Consider the following 16,129-nt stretch of genomic DNA (forward strand, 5'->3'; position numbering starts at 1 on the left):
TGTCTCTCAGTAGGCTTGTTGGGGGTAAACACTGCAGTTAATACTAATTATTTATTCAAGTATCTTTCAAAAAAGGCCATGAGTTGCTGCTGCCAGAAGAGCTTTGTTATTTGTATAAATTTTCATTCTTTTCTTATCAAAAAATGATTGCGCTTGGATACATCTCACAGGGGAGGGGGTGTGTCCAGCTGTCTGCTCTGCTCAGGGGTGTGCTGAGTGATTTGAGGAGAGATCAGGGTGGTTTGAGACTTCAAGGATGGCGGCCTGAATGAGCGGAGCATCCAGTCTGCTCTGTTTGAAGTCTTGACAGCTTTGTCAGCAAGCAATCACGACACTTTAGAGTGAAGCTTGTTTGATGTACAGTAGAACAGCAGGAAAAATTCTAAAAGTAGATGCACTTTTGAGCACTTTCTTTATTTAACTTGCATTTGGGGAGGTTGAGTTGAAAATCTTTCATATTATCAAGGTATTCACTGTGTCAATGAATTGTGATGAGTGGTTTGAATAATACTCTACTATTTAGAATATTTCAAGAAAATAACTGCATTTTTGTAACAATATAGTCAATACTAATGGCTAACAAAGGGTCATGGATAAGTGTTCATACGGTGAGAAATGCATAAGTAAAATAATTCCTTATTGTGATAACTAAAGAGTGATGAAGCTGGAGCTCTCTATTGTATTTGTATTTCTTTCAATGGAAGATGGAGCTCTGATTGATTTCTGTGAGTTGGCTCAATGTGATCAGGATAAGGTTTTCGTTACTAGCCAGTTGTAGTAGCTACCATTTCCCATGAACATACAACATTCAGTGATCCAATTCAGCGGTGAGACTGGATCCACCCATCATTAATCCCCATATGATTCTGATTCCCTCCAAGACATTTCCTCTCTGCAACTCTGCTCTCCTTCCAAAGGAAATGAAATTAGCGAATTAATGCTCCACTGTGATATGATCAAATATGTCATCTGAATGCACAGGGAAAACATGGCAGAAATATGAGCACATAATACACAGAGTATAAAAGTCTCATCTTCTAACAGTTGGCTAGAGTTGGCTGAATACTAGACATGGAATCACTATCTGCTTGTCTTTTCTCTAGGAAAGCCTACCTGACCTGTGGTGAGTATTATAGGCCTACAGTATAAACATGGATCATGAGGATGGTACTCCACACAGACAGACATGAGAAGCAGGGGGAATCCCATCTATCCCCTCCACCCCCGAGAAGTATGTTCTCCGATGATCGTCTGTCCTCACTCCATGTGGTATGACACAGAGAGCATTTCTCATAGCCCATGACATTAATTGATGTGATTTGTGGAGGGAAAACATTCAGCCGTGGGTGGGAGACTCCTAATGATCATTTTCCATTTCCAGTGTCTCAATCCTTGACTCAATTTCATTGCAAATCAGTTGTCATTTTGTTTTAATCTATGACTGCCACTTAAAGTAATAGGGGGCCTGAGTGGTAAAAGGTGAAGCAGATCTGGTCGTGAGGAACCACGGGAGTCTGCTGTGCCGCCTGTGTGTAGGTTAGGAAATGTGGGTCAGTCGATGGATTGAGACAGCTGGTTGTTACACAAGTAGCTGAGGGGGAATCGGCTCCTTGCACTAGACACAGGGGGCGTGATGCTGGGGAATCCCCATCTCTTTGGCTGTTCCTGTCTGAATGTTCCCTCATGCCAGGGGTTTCACAAACCAGGGGCGAGGGCAGGCGTGGGCAGACAGGGCCTGGTGTCACTTTGCAGCCAGTTGGCAAAGCCTCAACATGTTACTGTTCAAGACCAGTCTGTCAGTTTGGGGTGATACTATAACAATGCTGTAGAGGAAACTGGAGTGGACCTTTGAGGGGGGAATCATTGTCCACCGCTCTTTTCACTACCACAGAGACTTTCAACAGGAAAAGTGCTTTATCTTCCTGATTTTGTTTTGTACACTGTACAATTTTAATTTTACCAACACTTTTTCATATTTTATTGGTATTTTGACTTCAAATTCCTTTCAAATTTGATTATTGCCTTTTTTTATATTTTTTGCTTACACTGTCTTCCCTCCTCCATCAGCGTTGTTTAGTGAAGGAGTTGTGGCGGAGCATCACATTGTGTGAACGAGGGGTTCTCTGGTCTTCACAGAGCTGATGGATGGTGCATGATGGTTCTCATTCTCACTCCTAGTACTCCTCTTACTGCCAGCGCAGCACACTCCACAGTAATTGAAGCCATTTGCAACGTTGTAGTGTAGTAATGGGCAGATCTGTGTCTCCCACCCACCCACAGCCTCTGTCATTAATCAGAGCCCTGCAGTCAGGAGAGCCAGGGAGCTGAAGTTGCACCAGGCCTGAGCTGCTGGAGTCACGAATCTTCCCGTTTTCAGCTGCCTTGAGCTTGAGCATTGCGGTATCCAGAGCAAGGTCCTTAAAAAAACATAGCATTTAAGAACCATGCAGATGGCTAAGTGGGTGAATAGTTTTGAAACGAGGCCGGTCAGAGGCGCATGTGGATCGGCAATGTTTTGATGAGTAATGGCATTAACCACACAAGAAATCCCCTTTGAAGCTTCCTCTGTTAAATGCTGCGCTGCCTGTTCTCTGATGCAGGGTGCATGCTAGGTCATAGGGTTCAACACTTACTTTAAGAAGTTAACAAGGGCGCACCACCCACACTGCTACCTCTCTCAGTCTCCCTCTGGGCTGTAATTTGTATTTTTGTACTTGTTTCAACTAATTATTATTATTAAGTAACTGGTTCCACAACCTTTATTTAGTTTACTCAACTTTTCAATCAAAGTGTTACCTGAACTTAACAGGTTTAGTTGCCCAAACTTACTTCTAACTCGAGAAAACTTAAAATGATGTTCATTCAACTAGAAGTAATTTTTTGGACTTCAGAAAAAAAGAGCTGTGGAACACACAGTGCTTTTGACATAAAATGTATTAAACTCAGAAAATTGACACACATGATTCTATTGTACAGTAATTATTATTCAACGTTTTCTTACCTTGGATTTGAACTCACAATTTCTTGGTTGTCCGCAGACCGATCTTCCTGCTACGCCAACATGTCTGTGTCAATGACTGATTTCACTTGTATTGCTACACTTTGCACTCTAAAGTAAATCATCTCATCTCTGTTAAAAGTACACTCAAGTGACAGATAAACATTTACTTGTAGGGAGAGGTGATAAAAAATAGGGGAGGGTTGTCAAACTTTTTTTTGCTTTTGGGGGGTGTCAGTGTTTTTTTCTTGAGCACAGGGGAGGGTTGTGCGTTTTTTCCCTGGTTTATGTTCACTCTTCTGCTCATATTTTCCCTGTAAACAATGGCTTGACAATGGCTTGACTTACTTTACCCTAATAAAGTTTACAAATGTTTGGGAAGGTTTGGTATGGAGTGGCTATAATTCATCTTTAGCTACTGCCTATAATATGAAGGTAGTGCACCCCGGCGCGCCAACTGACTCCGACAGTTGAACTTGATGTGAGGAAGTTTGTTTCAGGCCTACCAGAGTTACTCTTGTAATCTAACAATACAATGCTTATCTTTATACACTGAACAAAAATATGAACTCAACATGTAAAGTGTTGGCCCCATGTTTCTTGAGCTGAAATAAAAGATCCCAGCGTATTTCTCTCAAATGTTGTGCACAAATTTGTTTACATCCCTGTTAGTGAGCATTTCTCCTTTTCTAAGATAATCCATCCACCTGACAGGTGTGGCATATCAAGAAGCTGATTAAACAGCATGATCATTACACAGGTGTACCTTGTGCTGGGAACAATAAAAGGCCACTCTCAAATGTGCAGTTTTGTCAAAGAACACAATGCCACAGATGTCTCAAGTTTTTAGGGAGTGTGGATTTGGCATGCTGACTGCAGGAATGTCCACCAGAACTGACTGCAGGAATGTTAATTTGTCTACCATCGTCGTTTTAGATCATTTGGCAGTACGTCCAACTGCAGACCACATGTATGGTGTCATGTAGGCGGGTGGTTTGCTGATGTCAACGTTATGAACAGAGTGCCCCATGGTGGGGTTATGGTATGGGCAGGCCTAAGCTATGGACAATGAACAAAATTGAATTTTTTCAATGGCAGTATGAATGCATAGAGATACCTTAATGAGATCCTGAGCTCTATTGTCGTGACATTCATTCGCAGCCATCCCCTCATGTTTCAGCATGAAAATGCATGGCCCCATGTACACAATTCCTGGAAGTTAAAATTGTCCATGGCCTGCATACTCACCAGACATGTCACCCACTGAGCATGTTTGGGATGCTCTGGATTGACATGTACGACAGCGTGTTCCAGTTCCCGCCAATATCAAGCAACTTCGCGCAGCCATTGAAGAGGAGCCTGATTAACTCTATGCGAAGAAGCTGTGTTGCGCTGCATGAGGCAAATGGTGGTCACACCAGATACTGACTGGTTTTCTGATCCACACCCCTACCTTTTTTTTAAAGTATCTGTGACCAATCATTTGGTCATGTGAAATCCATAGATTAGGGCCTAATACATTTATTTCAATTGACTGATGTCCTTAAATGAACTGTAACTCAGTAAAATCATTGACATTGTTTCATGTTGCGTTCCAATTTTTGTTGATTATACAAAATATTCGGATTGAGAATTAGCAAATTATCTGTATAGCAGACGCAGTAGCCATCTGACATAAAGAAATGCATGTCGGTGTCGTGCATGCCACAGCATATCGCTATCTCTCTCGATCTCTCTGGAGATAGGCTTTAAGCCACAAGCTACATATACAGTTGAAGTCGGAAGTTTACATACACCTTAGCAAAATACATTTAAACTCAGTTTTTCACAATTCCTGACATTTAATCCTAGTAAAAGTTCCCTGTCTTAGGTCAGTTAGGATCACCACTTTATTTTAAGAATGTCAGAATAATAGTAGAGAGAATGCTTTATTTCAGCTTTTATTTCTGTCATCCCATTCCCAGTGGGAAGTTTACATACACTCAATTAGTATTTGGTAGTATTGCCTTTAAATGGTTTAACTTGGGTCAAATGTTTTGGGTAGCCTTCCACAAACTTCCCACAATAAATTGGGTGAATTTTGGCCCATTCCTCCTGACAGAGCTGGTGTAACTGAGTCAGGTTTGTAGGACTCCTTGCTCGCACACGCTTTTTCAGTTCTGCCCACACATTTTTCATAGGATTGAGGTCAGGGCTTTGTGATGGCCACTCCAATACCTTGACTTTGTTGTCCTTAAGCCATTTTGCCACAACTTTGGAAGCATGCTTGGGTTCATTGTCAATATGGAAGACCCATTTGCGACCAAGCTTTAACTTCCTGACTGATGTCTTGAGATGTTGCTTTAATATATCCACATCATTTTTCTTCCAAATGATGCCATCTATTTTGTGAAGTGCACCAGTCCCTCCTGCAGCAAAGCACCCCCACAACTTGATGCTGCCACCCCCCTGCTTCACGGTTGGGATGGTGTTCTTCGGCTTGCAAGCATCCCCCTTTCTCCTCCAAACATAACGATGGTCATTATGGCCAAACTGTTCTATTTTTGTTTCATCAGACCAGAGGACATTTCTCCAAACAGTATGATCTTTGTCCCCATGTGCAGTTGCAAACCGTAGTCTGTTTTTTTTTATGGAGGGTTTGGAGCAGTGGCTTTTTCCTTGCTGAGCGGCCTTTCAGGTTATGTCAATATAGGACTCTTTTTACTGTGGATATAGATACTTTTGTACCCGTTTCCTTCAGCATCTTCACAAGGTCCTTTGCTGTTGTTCTGGGATTGATTTGCACTTTTTGCACCAAAGTATGTTCATCTCTAGGAGAAAGAACGCGTCTCCTTCCTGAGCAGTATGATGGCTGCGTGGTACCCTGGTGTTTATACCTGCATACTATTGTTTGTACAGATTAACGTGGTACCTTCATGCGTTTGGAAATTGCTCCCAAGGATGAACCAGACTTGTGGAGGTCTTCAATTTTTTCCTGAGGTCTTGGCTGATTTCTTTTGATTTTCCCATGATGTCAAGCAAAGAGGCACTGGGTTTGAAGGTAGGCCTTGAAATACATCCACAGGTATACCTCCAATTTACTCAAATTATGTCAATTAACCTATCAGAAGCTTCTAAAACCACATCCACAGGTACACCTCCAATTGACTCAAATTATGTCAATTAGTCTATCAGTAGCTTCTAAAACCATGACATAATTTTCTGGAATTTTCCAAGCTGTTTAAAGGCACAGTCAACTAAGTGTATGTAAACTTCTCACCCACTGGAATTGTGATACAGTGAATTATTATTATTATTGTGATAAAGTGAAATAATCTGTCTGTAAACAATTGCTGGGAAAATGACTTGACAATGTAGATGTCCTAACCGACTTGCCAAAACTAAACTTTGTTAACAAGGGTATATCTACAAAGGCGTACAGCATCCTGGAGTCGCTCCAAAGCCGGAATGACTCTGGCAGCTCCTGACTGACGGGCGGCTCTGGCAGCTCAGGACAGATGGGCGGCTCTGGCAGCTCAGGACAGATGGGCGGCTCTGGCAGCTCAGGACAGACGGGCGGCTCTGGAAGCTCAGGACAGACGGGCGTGTCTGGCCTGGAGAGAGAACCTGGAGGGAGATGGAGAGACAGCCTGGTGTGTGGGGCTGCCACAGGACCCACCAGGCTGGGGAGACCTACAGGAGGCTTGGTGCGTGGAGGAGGCACCGGATGGACCGGGCTGTGGGGGAGCACTGGAGCTCTGGTGCGCAGCCTTGACACCACTCCTCCAGGCTGGATGACCACTTTAGCCCGGACCATCCAGAGTGCAGGCACAGGTTGAACCGAGCTGTGGGTGAGCACTGGAGATCTGGTGCATACTACTCGCACCTCGCCCTTAGGCTCAATGCCCACATTCACCCGGCACGGGCAGAGCACAGGCATAGGACACACTGCACCCTCCAAGCACCCCAGATACCCTGGGCCGAAACGGCGTACCGGAGACCAGACACGCTGAGCCGGCACAACACGCCCTGGCTGGATACCCACTCTCGCATGGTACTTGCGGGGGCTGGCCTATAGCGCCCTGGGCTATGAGCGCGTACCGGCGACACCGTGCGCTCCCCCGCAGAACACGGTGCCTGACCAGTACAACGCTGCATTCGGTAAGCACGGGGAGTGGGCTCAGGTCTCCAACCCGACTCTGCCACACTCCCCGTGTGCCTCCTCCCCAAAACAATTTGGGGGCTGCCTCTCGTGCCTGTCGCGCTGCCGTGCTACCTCCTCATATCGCCGCTGCTCAGCTTTCGCTGCCTCCAGTTCTTCCTTGGGGCGGCTATATTCCCCAGCCTGTGCCCAGGGTCCCTTTCCATCCAAAATCTCCTCCCAAGTCCAGAAGTCCAGAACCCTGTGCTCCTGGTTACCACGCTGCTTGGTCCTTCTTTGGTGGGTGATTCTGTAACGCTTCTCGTTGGTGGAAGGAGAGGAGGACCAAGCGTGGTAAGTGTTCGTCATGTTTTAATTGAACAAACTGAACACTACACAAAATAATAACGAAGAGAAAACTAAACAGTTCTGCCAGGTGAACAGACAGAAATTAATCACCCACAACCAAAATGGGGAAAACAGGCTACCCAAGTATGATTCTCAATCAGAGACAATGATCGACAGCTACCTGTGATTGAGAACCATACCAGGCCAAACACAGAAATACAACATAAATAAAAGAACATAGACTACCCACCCCAACTCACGCCCCTGACCAAACTAACACAAAGACATAAAAAAGTTTTCTCAAGTTGGAGCCAAGTTTGGGCCAACTAAAAGTTTTATGTTCAGGTAACACTGACTGAAAGTTTGAGTGAACTAAAAAAGGCTGTACTTAATAATAATTCGTTGAAACAACTAGAATGTGGCTAGCTCTCTGAAACCTTCTGCCACCCGACACAGCCCTGCACTTCCTGCATCACACAAACAAGATGGCCAGAAAGAGATTGAAGGGGGAGGGGGAAAACAGAGTAGCGTCACCCACAGGTCCTATCTGTCCTTTCCATGAGCAGGCAGATTGGGGAGGTGGAAAGATGTCGCTGCCCTGAAATGAGCAGAAACAGACACCAAACTATTTAAAGGTCATGTGTAAATTTGGGTGGTTAGCAGGAAGCCAACCCTGCCTGCATGACAACACAAGCTATTGTCATTTGTGTTTCATATCTGTGCCCAATGAAAGAATGAGGCACAGCTGTAGACAGTTCTGGCCTTGTAAAAAGGTAGACTTCACAAGCCCTACTTTATATTGATTCTCAAAATGTGATGTTCACACTGACATACAGTGTTTCTCAAGTCTCACTTCAATATACTCTTAAAACAAGAAAACACTGCCTCACCACATGGGAGCATCCTCTGTTTGACTTAGCAGAAGCGAGTGTGTTTTGTGCACAAAGAAAGGCTATGCCATACTACTAGACTTTGCTGTTAAAGTTACTTTATTCACCCATCACTTCCATCGTAGTATATAAAACCAACAGTTTATTTCTATTGCATATTCACTTTAAGTGTGTGGTTCCGTGGGGTGTGGGTCTGTGGGACTGGGTACAGGTCAGCTAGGCCAGGGTCGGGATCTGCAGAGGCGGCACATTATCTCCAGTGGTGCTTAGGCCATAGGGGCCGCTGGGCCCATGTCACATCATAACTGCAGGTCAGTTAACTCCTATTACCCTCACTCAATTACAGAGGCCCTGTTCCCATGCACAGAGTGGACCTGGAAAGACTCAGGGACTAATCCTGCCTCCAGTTATTATTCACCGTCTCCACCAGCTGAGCTCAGAAACTGTCATCATCCGACAGGGCCTCAGACACAGTGTCAGGCTTCCCTCCCTCAATGCCCGGAGACAGAAGGAACCACATCACAATACAGTAGGTGGATCAGATTTATTCACACCATTCTGTACTTTTACTTGTAGACTTGACAATTGATAATAACAGTTACACTCTATACTGGAGGTGTGTGGTGACCTGACGCAGGAACCAGTCGACAGAGAGAAAGTACAGCTCCAGTGTGAGAGGTCAGCAGGACTGATATTTGTATCTGAGCCCGGTTGTGTTGATCCATCCAGGTACAGTAAGACCCCTCAATGGGTAAAACTCTAAAAGCTTTCTCTCAACCGATTGGGAGAATTTGAATATTTGGCTCTAATTTCAAAAAATTGTTATTTCCCTATTTCTGTTATAGCAGCTGCTTAAGTTGCTATACTGTACAGTGAAATACCAGAGCATGGGAGGAAATGATTCAGCTTAACGATGAGCTGAACTACCTTTCATAGAATGAAGAGGTTGTGGTTGTTCTCAAGCTCTGTCTTTCAAACACACAAAGAAACGTGAGTACACATACAAATACACACATACAATACACACAACGATGCAAGCATGCATACACACACATGCACATCACTGCACATGCACGCACACACACTCTCACACACATACACACACAGCGGCTTTTTCCAGGATGTGGTGAGCTTTGCAACTTTGAAGCTGACAGGGTTTCCCTCCAATTGAAAACGCAGAGCTAGCTATCTCTATCTATTTACTTAGGCCTTATTTCTTCAAGATTATTTTCCTTTGTATCAAATATGTCAGGCCTACACAGATGATAGAAATAGAAATGATACAACTATAGAGTGTGTACTTTACCAGTGAAAGTAAAGGCTTCAATTACAATACACTGTCCATTAGAGCTATCTTATTCAGTTATTATTATAAATTTAGTACCCAGAGCTCTTATTAAAATACAGTTGAAGACGGAAGCTTGCATACACTTAGGTTGGAGTCATTAAAACTCGTTTTTTCAACCACTCCACAAATTTCTTGTTAACAAACTATAGTTTTGGAAAGTCGGTGAGGACATCTACTTTGTGCATGACACAAGTCATTTTTCCAACAATTGTTTACAGACAGATTATTTCACTTATAATTCACTTTATTACAATTCCAGTGGGTGAGAAGTTTACATACACTAAATTGACTGTGCCTTTAAACAGCTTGGAAAATTCCAGAAAATGATGTCATGGTTTTAGAAGCTTCTGATAGACTAATTGACATAATTTGAGTCAATTGGAGGTGTACCTGTGGATGTATTTCAAGGCCTACCTTCAAACTCAGTGCCTCTTTACTTGACATTGGAAAATCAAAAGAAATCAGCCAAGACCTCAGAAAAATATTTGTAGACCTCCACAAGCCTGGGTCATCCATAGGAGCAATTTCCAAACGCATGAAGGTACCACGTTAATCTGTACAAACAATAGTACGCAAGTATAAACCCCAGGGGACCATGCAGCCGTCATAATGCTCAGGAAGGAGACGCGTTCTGTCCCCTGGAGATGAACGTACTTTGGTGCAAAAAGGGCAAATCAATCCCAGAACAACAGCAAAGGACATTGTGAAGATGCTGGAGGATCTATACCACAGTAAAAAAGAGTCCTATATCGACATAACCTGAAAGGCAGCTCAGCCAGGAAGAAGCCACTGCTCCAAAACTGTCATAAAAAATGCCAGACTACGGTTTGCAACTGCACATGGGGACAAAGATCATACTGTTTGGAGAAATGTCCTCTGGTCTGATGAAACAAAAATAGAACTGTTTGGCCATAATGACCATCGTTATGTTTGGATGAGAAAGGGGGAGGCTTGCAAGCCGAAGAACACCATCCCAACCGTGAAGCACAGGGGTAGCAGCATCATGTTGTAGGGGTGCTTTGCTGCAGGAGAGAGTGGTGCACTTCACAAAATAGATGGCATCATTTGGAAGAAAAATGATGTGGATATATTGAAGCAACATCTCAAGACATCAGTCAGGAAGTTAAAGCTTGGTCGCAAATGGGTCTTCCATATGGACAATGAACCCAAGCATACTTCCAAAGTTGTGGCAAAATGGCTTAAGGACAACAAATTCAAGGTATTGGAGTGGTCATCACACAGCCCTGACCTCAATCCTATGGAAAACGTGTGGGCAGAACTGAAAAAGCGTGTGCGAGCAAGGAGGCCTACAAACCTAACTCAGTTACAACAGCTGTGTCAGGAGGAATGGGCCAAAATTCACCCAACTTATTGTGGGAAGCTTGTGGAAGGCTACCCAAAACATTTGACCAAGATAAACCATTTAAAGACAAGACTACCAATTACTAATTGAGTGTATGTAAACTTCCCACTGGGAATGTGATGAAAGAAATAAAAGCTGAAATAAAGCATTCTCTCTACTATTACTCTGACATTTCACATTCTTAAAATAAAGTGGTGATCCTAACTGACCTAAGACAGGGAATTTTTACTAGTATTAAATGTCAGGAATTGTGAAAAACTGAGTTTAAATGTATTTTGCTAAGGTGTATGTAAACTTCGACTTCAACTGTATATGTAGCTTGTGGCTTAAAGCCTTTCTCCAGAGAGATCGAGAGAGATAGAGATATGCTGTGGCATGCACGACACCGACATGCATTTCTTTATGTCAGATGGCTACTGCGTCTGCTATACAGATAATTCATGCTAGGATTAAATGTCAGGAATTGTGAAAAACTGAGTTTAAATGTATTTGGATAAGGTGTATGTAAACTTCTGACTTCAACTGTAGCTGTCAATACAATCCAATCCCTTCATCAGACCCCAAAGCTTTGTTTGTTTAGAAAAAGTTCAACCAAGACTAAGGTTTAGATTCAGTCAGATCAAGCGTTAACCTGCCATAGCCGACACCCACATAGTTGGTGTTTTGGCGGTGTCGGAGATACAACTGCATTAGATATGTCAAATCGGTGAGCAGCTGCTCATGGTCCTTGTCACAAAACTACAGCCATCCCTGAGTTCTGAAAGGATTTCTCTCAGCCTAATCGAGGTGTAGATTAGGCTAGCCAAACATCCAATCAAACATGGAGGAATGATAGAATACCTTGCTACACTTTGAAATTATGGTGTCTTTTGTTGGGCAAATCAGATGTCAATGTAGCCTACATAAACCCAACCTCACTCTGAATTTACATTCACATACAGCTTGTGTAAGAAAAGTTAGAGAAGTTACTTTCAACTATTCAATGTTATTTACAGTGCCTTGCGAAAGTATTCGGCCCCCTTGAACTTTGCGACCTTTTGCCACATTTCAGGCTTCAAACATAAAGATATAAAACTGTATTTTTTTGTGAAGAATCAACAACAAGTGGGACACAATCATGAAGTGGAACGACATTTATTGGATATTTCAAACTTTTTTAACAAATCAAAAACTGAAAAATTGGGCGTGCAAAATTATTCAGCCCCCTTAAGTTAATACTTTGTAGCGCCACCTTTTGCTGCGATTACAGCTGTAAGTCGCTTGGGGTATGTCTCTATCAGTTTTGCACATCGAGAGACTGACATTTTTTCCCATTCCTCCTTGCAAAACAGCTCGAGCTCAGTGAGGTTGGATGGAGAGCATTTGTGAACAGCAGTTTTCAGTTCTTTCCACAGATTCTCGATTGGATTCAGGTCTGGACTTTGACTTGGCCATTCTAACACCTGGATATGTTTATTTTTGAACCATTCCATTGTAGATTTTGCTTTATGTTTTGGATCATTGTCTTGTTGGAAGACAAATCTCCGTCCCAGTCTCAGGTCTTTTGCAGACTCCATCAGGTTTTCTTCCAGAATGGTCCTGTATTTGGCTCCATCCATCTTCCCATCAATTTTAACCATCTTCCCTGTCCCTGCTGAAGAAAAGCAGGCCCAAACCATGATGCTGCCACCACCATGTTTGACAGTGGGGATGGTGTGATCAGCTGTGTTGCTTTTACGCCAAACATAACGTTTTGCATTGTTGCCAAAAAGTTCAATTTTGGTTTCATCTGACCAGAGCACCTTCTTCCACATGTTTGGTGTGTCTCCCAGGTGGCTTGTGGCAAACTTTAAACGACACTTTTTATGGATATCTTTAAGAAATGGCTTTCTTCTTGCCACTCTTCCATAAAGGCCAGATTTGTGCAATATACGACTGATTGTTGTCCTATGGACAGAGTCTCCCACCTCAGCTGTAGATCTCTGCAGTTCATCCAGAGTGATCATGGGCCTCTTGGCTGCATCTCTGATCAGTCTTCTCCTTGTATGAGCTGAAAGTTTAGAGGGACGGACAGGTCTTGGTAGATTTGCAGTGGTCTGATACTCCTTCCATTTCAATATTATCGCTTGCACAGTGTTCCTTGGGATGTTTAAAGCTTGGGAAATCTTTTTGTATCCAAATCCGGCTTTAAACTTCTTCACAACAGTATCTCGGACCTGCCTGGTGTGTTCCTTGTTCTTCATGATGCTCTCTGCGCTTTTAACGGACCTCTGAGACTATCACAGTGCAGGTGCATTTATACGGAGACATGATTACACACAGGTGGATTGTATTTATCATCATTAGTCATTTAGGTCAACATTGGATCATTCAGAGATCCTCACTGAACTTCTGGAGAGAGTTTGCTGCACTGAAAGTAAAGGGGCTGAATAATTTTGCACGCCCAATTTTTCAGTTTTTGATTTGTTAAAAAAGTTTGAAATATTCAATAAATGTCGTTCCACTTCATGATTGTGTCCCACTTGTTGTTGATTTTTCACAAAAAAATACAGTTTTATATCTTTATGTTTGAAGCCTGAAATGTGGCAAAAGGTCGCAAAGTTCAAGGGGGCCGAATACTTTCGCAAGGCACTGTAGGTAGTCTACACAAACGAGTATGGAAGCTAATCAATGTCCAAATGTGTTGGCGTGATAGCTCTGCTGAAATGAACACAGGGCACATAGAGATAGGTATCTGGATTGTAGACTTGAGCTCACTGAAGTGCATTACCCCTCATATACCAGTAGGAGTCACTGTTCAGGCAGAAATCATTGGACTGTGTTTTCACATTTGATTTAAATATACTCTTTATTTATTTATTTAGGTTGATAGCATGACGTTGATAGCATGACGTTGAAACACGGATGCTGTTCAAACAAACCATTTTACTATCAACACTGAAACAAGGTCATATACACTACAGGGCCAAAAGTATGTCGAAACCTGCTCGTCGAACATCTCATTCCAAAATCATGGGCATTAATATGGAGTTGGTCCCCCTTTTGCTGCTATAACAGCCATCCCTTTTCTGGGAAGGCTTTCCACTAGATGTTGGAACATTGCTGGGGGGACTTGCTTGAATTCAGCAACAAGAGCAGTTGGCGTTCCAATTCATTTGAAAGGTGTTCGATGGGGTTGAGGTCAAGTCTCTGTGCAGGCCAGTCAAGTTCTTCACACCGATCTCGAGAAACGATTCCTGTATAGACCTCACTTTCCACATGGGGGTAATGTCATGCTGAAACAGGAAAGGGCCTTCCCCAAACTGTTGCCACAACGTTGGAATCACAGAATCGTCTAGAATGTCATTGTATGCTGTAGCGTTAAGATTTTCAATCACTGGAGCTAAGGGGCATAGCCCGAACCATGAAAAACAGCCACAGACCATTATTCCGTCTCCACCGAACCTTACAGTTGGCACTATGCGTTCGGCAGGTAGCGTTCTCCTGGCATCTGCCAAACCCAGATTCGTCAGTCGGATTGCCAGATAGTGAAGCGTGATTCATCACTCCAGAGAACGCGTTTCCACTGCTCCAGACTCCAATGGCGGCAAGCTTTACACCAACTCAGCTGATGCTTGGCATTGCACATGATGATCTAAGGCTTGTGTGCTCGGCCATGGAAACCCATTTCATGAAGCTCCCAACGAACAGTTATTGTGCTGACGTTGCTTCCAGAAGCAGTTTGGAACTCAGTAGTGAGTGTTGCAACCGAGGACAGACGATTTTAACTCGTTACGCATTTCAGCACTCACTCTGTGAGCTTGTGTGGCCTACCACTTCACGGCTGAGCCATTGTTGCTCCTAGGAGTTTCCACTTCACAATAACAGTGCTTACAGTTGCCCAGGGCAGCTCTTGCAGGGCAGAAATTTGACAAACTGACATGTTGGAAAAGTTGCATCCTATGACGGTGCCACATTGAAAGTCAATGAGCTCTTCCGTACAGGACATTCTGAAGCCAATGTTTGTTTATGGAGATTGCGTGACTGTGCGCTCGATTTTATACAACTGTCAGCAACGGGTGTGACTGAAATAGTAGAATCCACTCATTTGAAAGGTTGTCCACATACTTTTGGCCATGTAGTGTAAATCATGTCTAATCAAATCTACAATTCAGCATAATTTCAACCACCCAACTGAATATAGGATGAAAAATATTTTTTACATTTCTATGTTGAATTTTCAAATTTAACGTTTTCATAGTTCTGATGATTATGTTAAAATTAGATTGATGTAACTTGTTAGTCAGGTTAAGTCAATGTATTTAAATTGAAGTTTTCCCCTAATTTCAATGTTTACAACGCTGATTGAAATGAGATGAGAATAGGTACTGGTTGATGACTTTTTTCAAATCCAGCGTGTTTTACGTCCCAATTCGACGACAAATTACGTTGAAACAACGTTGATTTAACCAGTGTGTGCCCAGTGGGTTGCCCTTAAAGTAGAAACTGAGAGCAGTTCCTTGTCTTGGAATCCCGCTTTGTGTAGGGAGGCGGAGCTGGTGGGAATGAGGTGGTTGTCAAAATCCATGAAGTGATATTGTCATACCAGCCGGACTGCCGTCTGGTGTTTGTTTTAAAGGGGAGGGGAAAAACATATCAATCATATCTTCTTGCCAAAAAGTCCTTGCGTTCCCACCTCCAGCATTACAGCAACATGTTTTATTTTCAGCTGTGTTGTTCTCAGTGACTCACATCCCAGAGACAAGTGCTGCACTGTTAGAAAGTGGCCATTAAGGATGCACATTCTTGGAAACTACTCAAGTCAAGCTTTCGCTCTCTCACTCAGTGTACTAAATAAAGCCTTATTTGGTTGAAAGTACAGTATGTGATAGGTAGGCCATCTAATCAGTAATTAACATTTAATTACTTTACTTTGACAACGTTTACAGTTAATGCCATGAAGATTGTTTTCTATGATTTGATCTTTTGTTGTGGAACATATCTGATATGAAAGTGTTTTTTCTCCTATCATCTCTTGACCCAGGCAAATGGAACCATCCGGCTTTCATCAAACGATCTGGTCTGAGAAAGGGAAAGGGGATAC

The 16,129-nt window shown here is 43.0% G+C and overlaps 1 long non-coding RNA gene across 1 annotated transcript; it reads right to left on the reverse strand.

Annotated features, from left to right (window-relative positions):
* Nucleotides 1–398: 398 nt before the first annotated feature.
* On the reverse strand, nucleotides 399–3,151 carry LOC149979643 (uncharacterized). The gene is made up of 2 exons (XR_016484310.1): nucleotides 3,002–3,151; nucleotides 399–2,417 (listed from the first exon to the last, which is right to left on the reverse strand). It is a non-coding gene; the product is annotated as an uncharacterized LOC149979643 (long non-coding RNA).
* Nucleotides 3,152–16,129: the final 12,978 nt, after the last annotated feature.

The sequence above is a fragment of the Oncorhynchus mykiss genome, chromosome 11 (genome assembly GCF_057628025.1).
Source record: "Oncorhynchus mykiss isolate SJ-2025 chromosome 11, ASM5762802v1, whole genome shotgun sequence".
Taxonomy (NCBI): domain Eukaryota; kingdom Metazoa; phylum Chordata; class Actinopteri; order Salmoniformes; family Salmonidae; genus Oncorhynchus; species Oncorhynchus mykiss.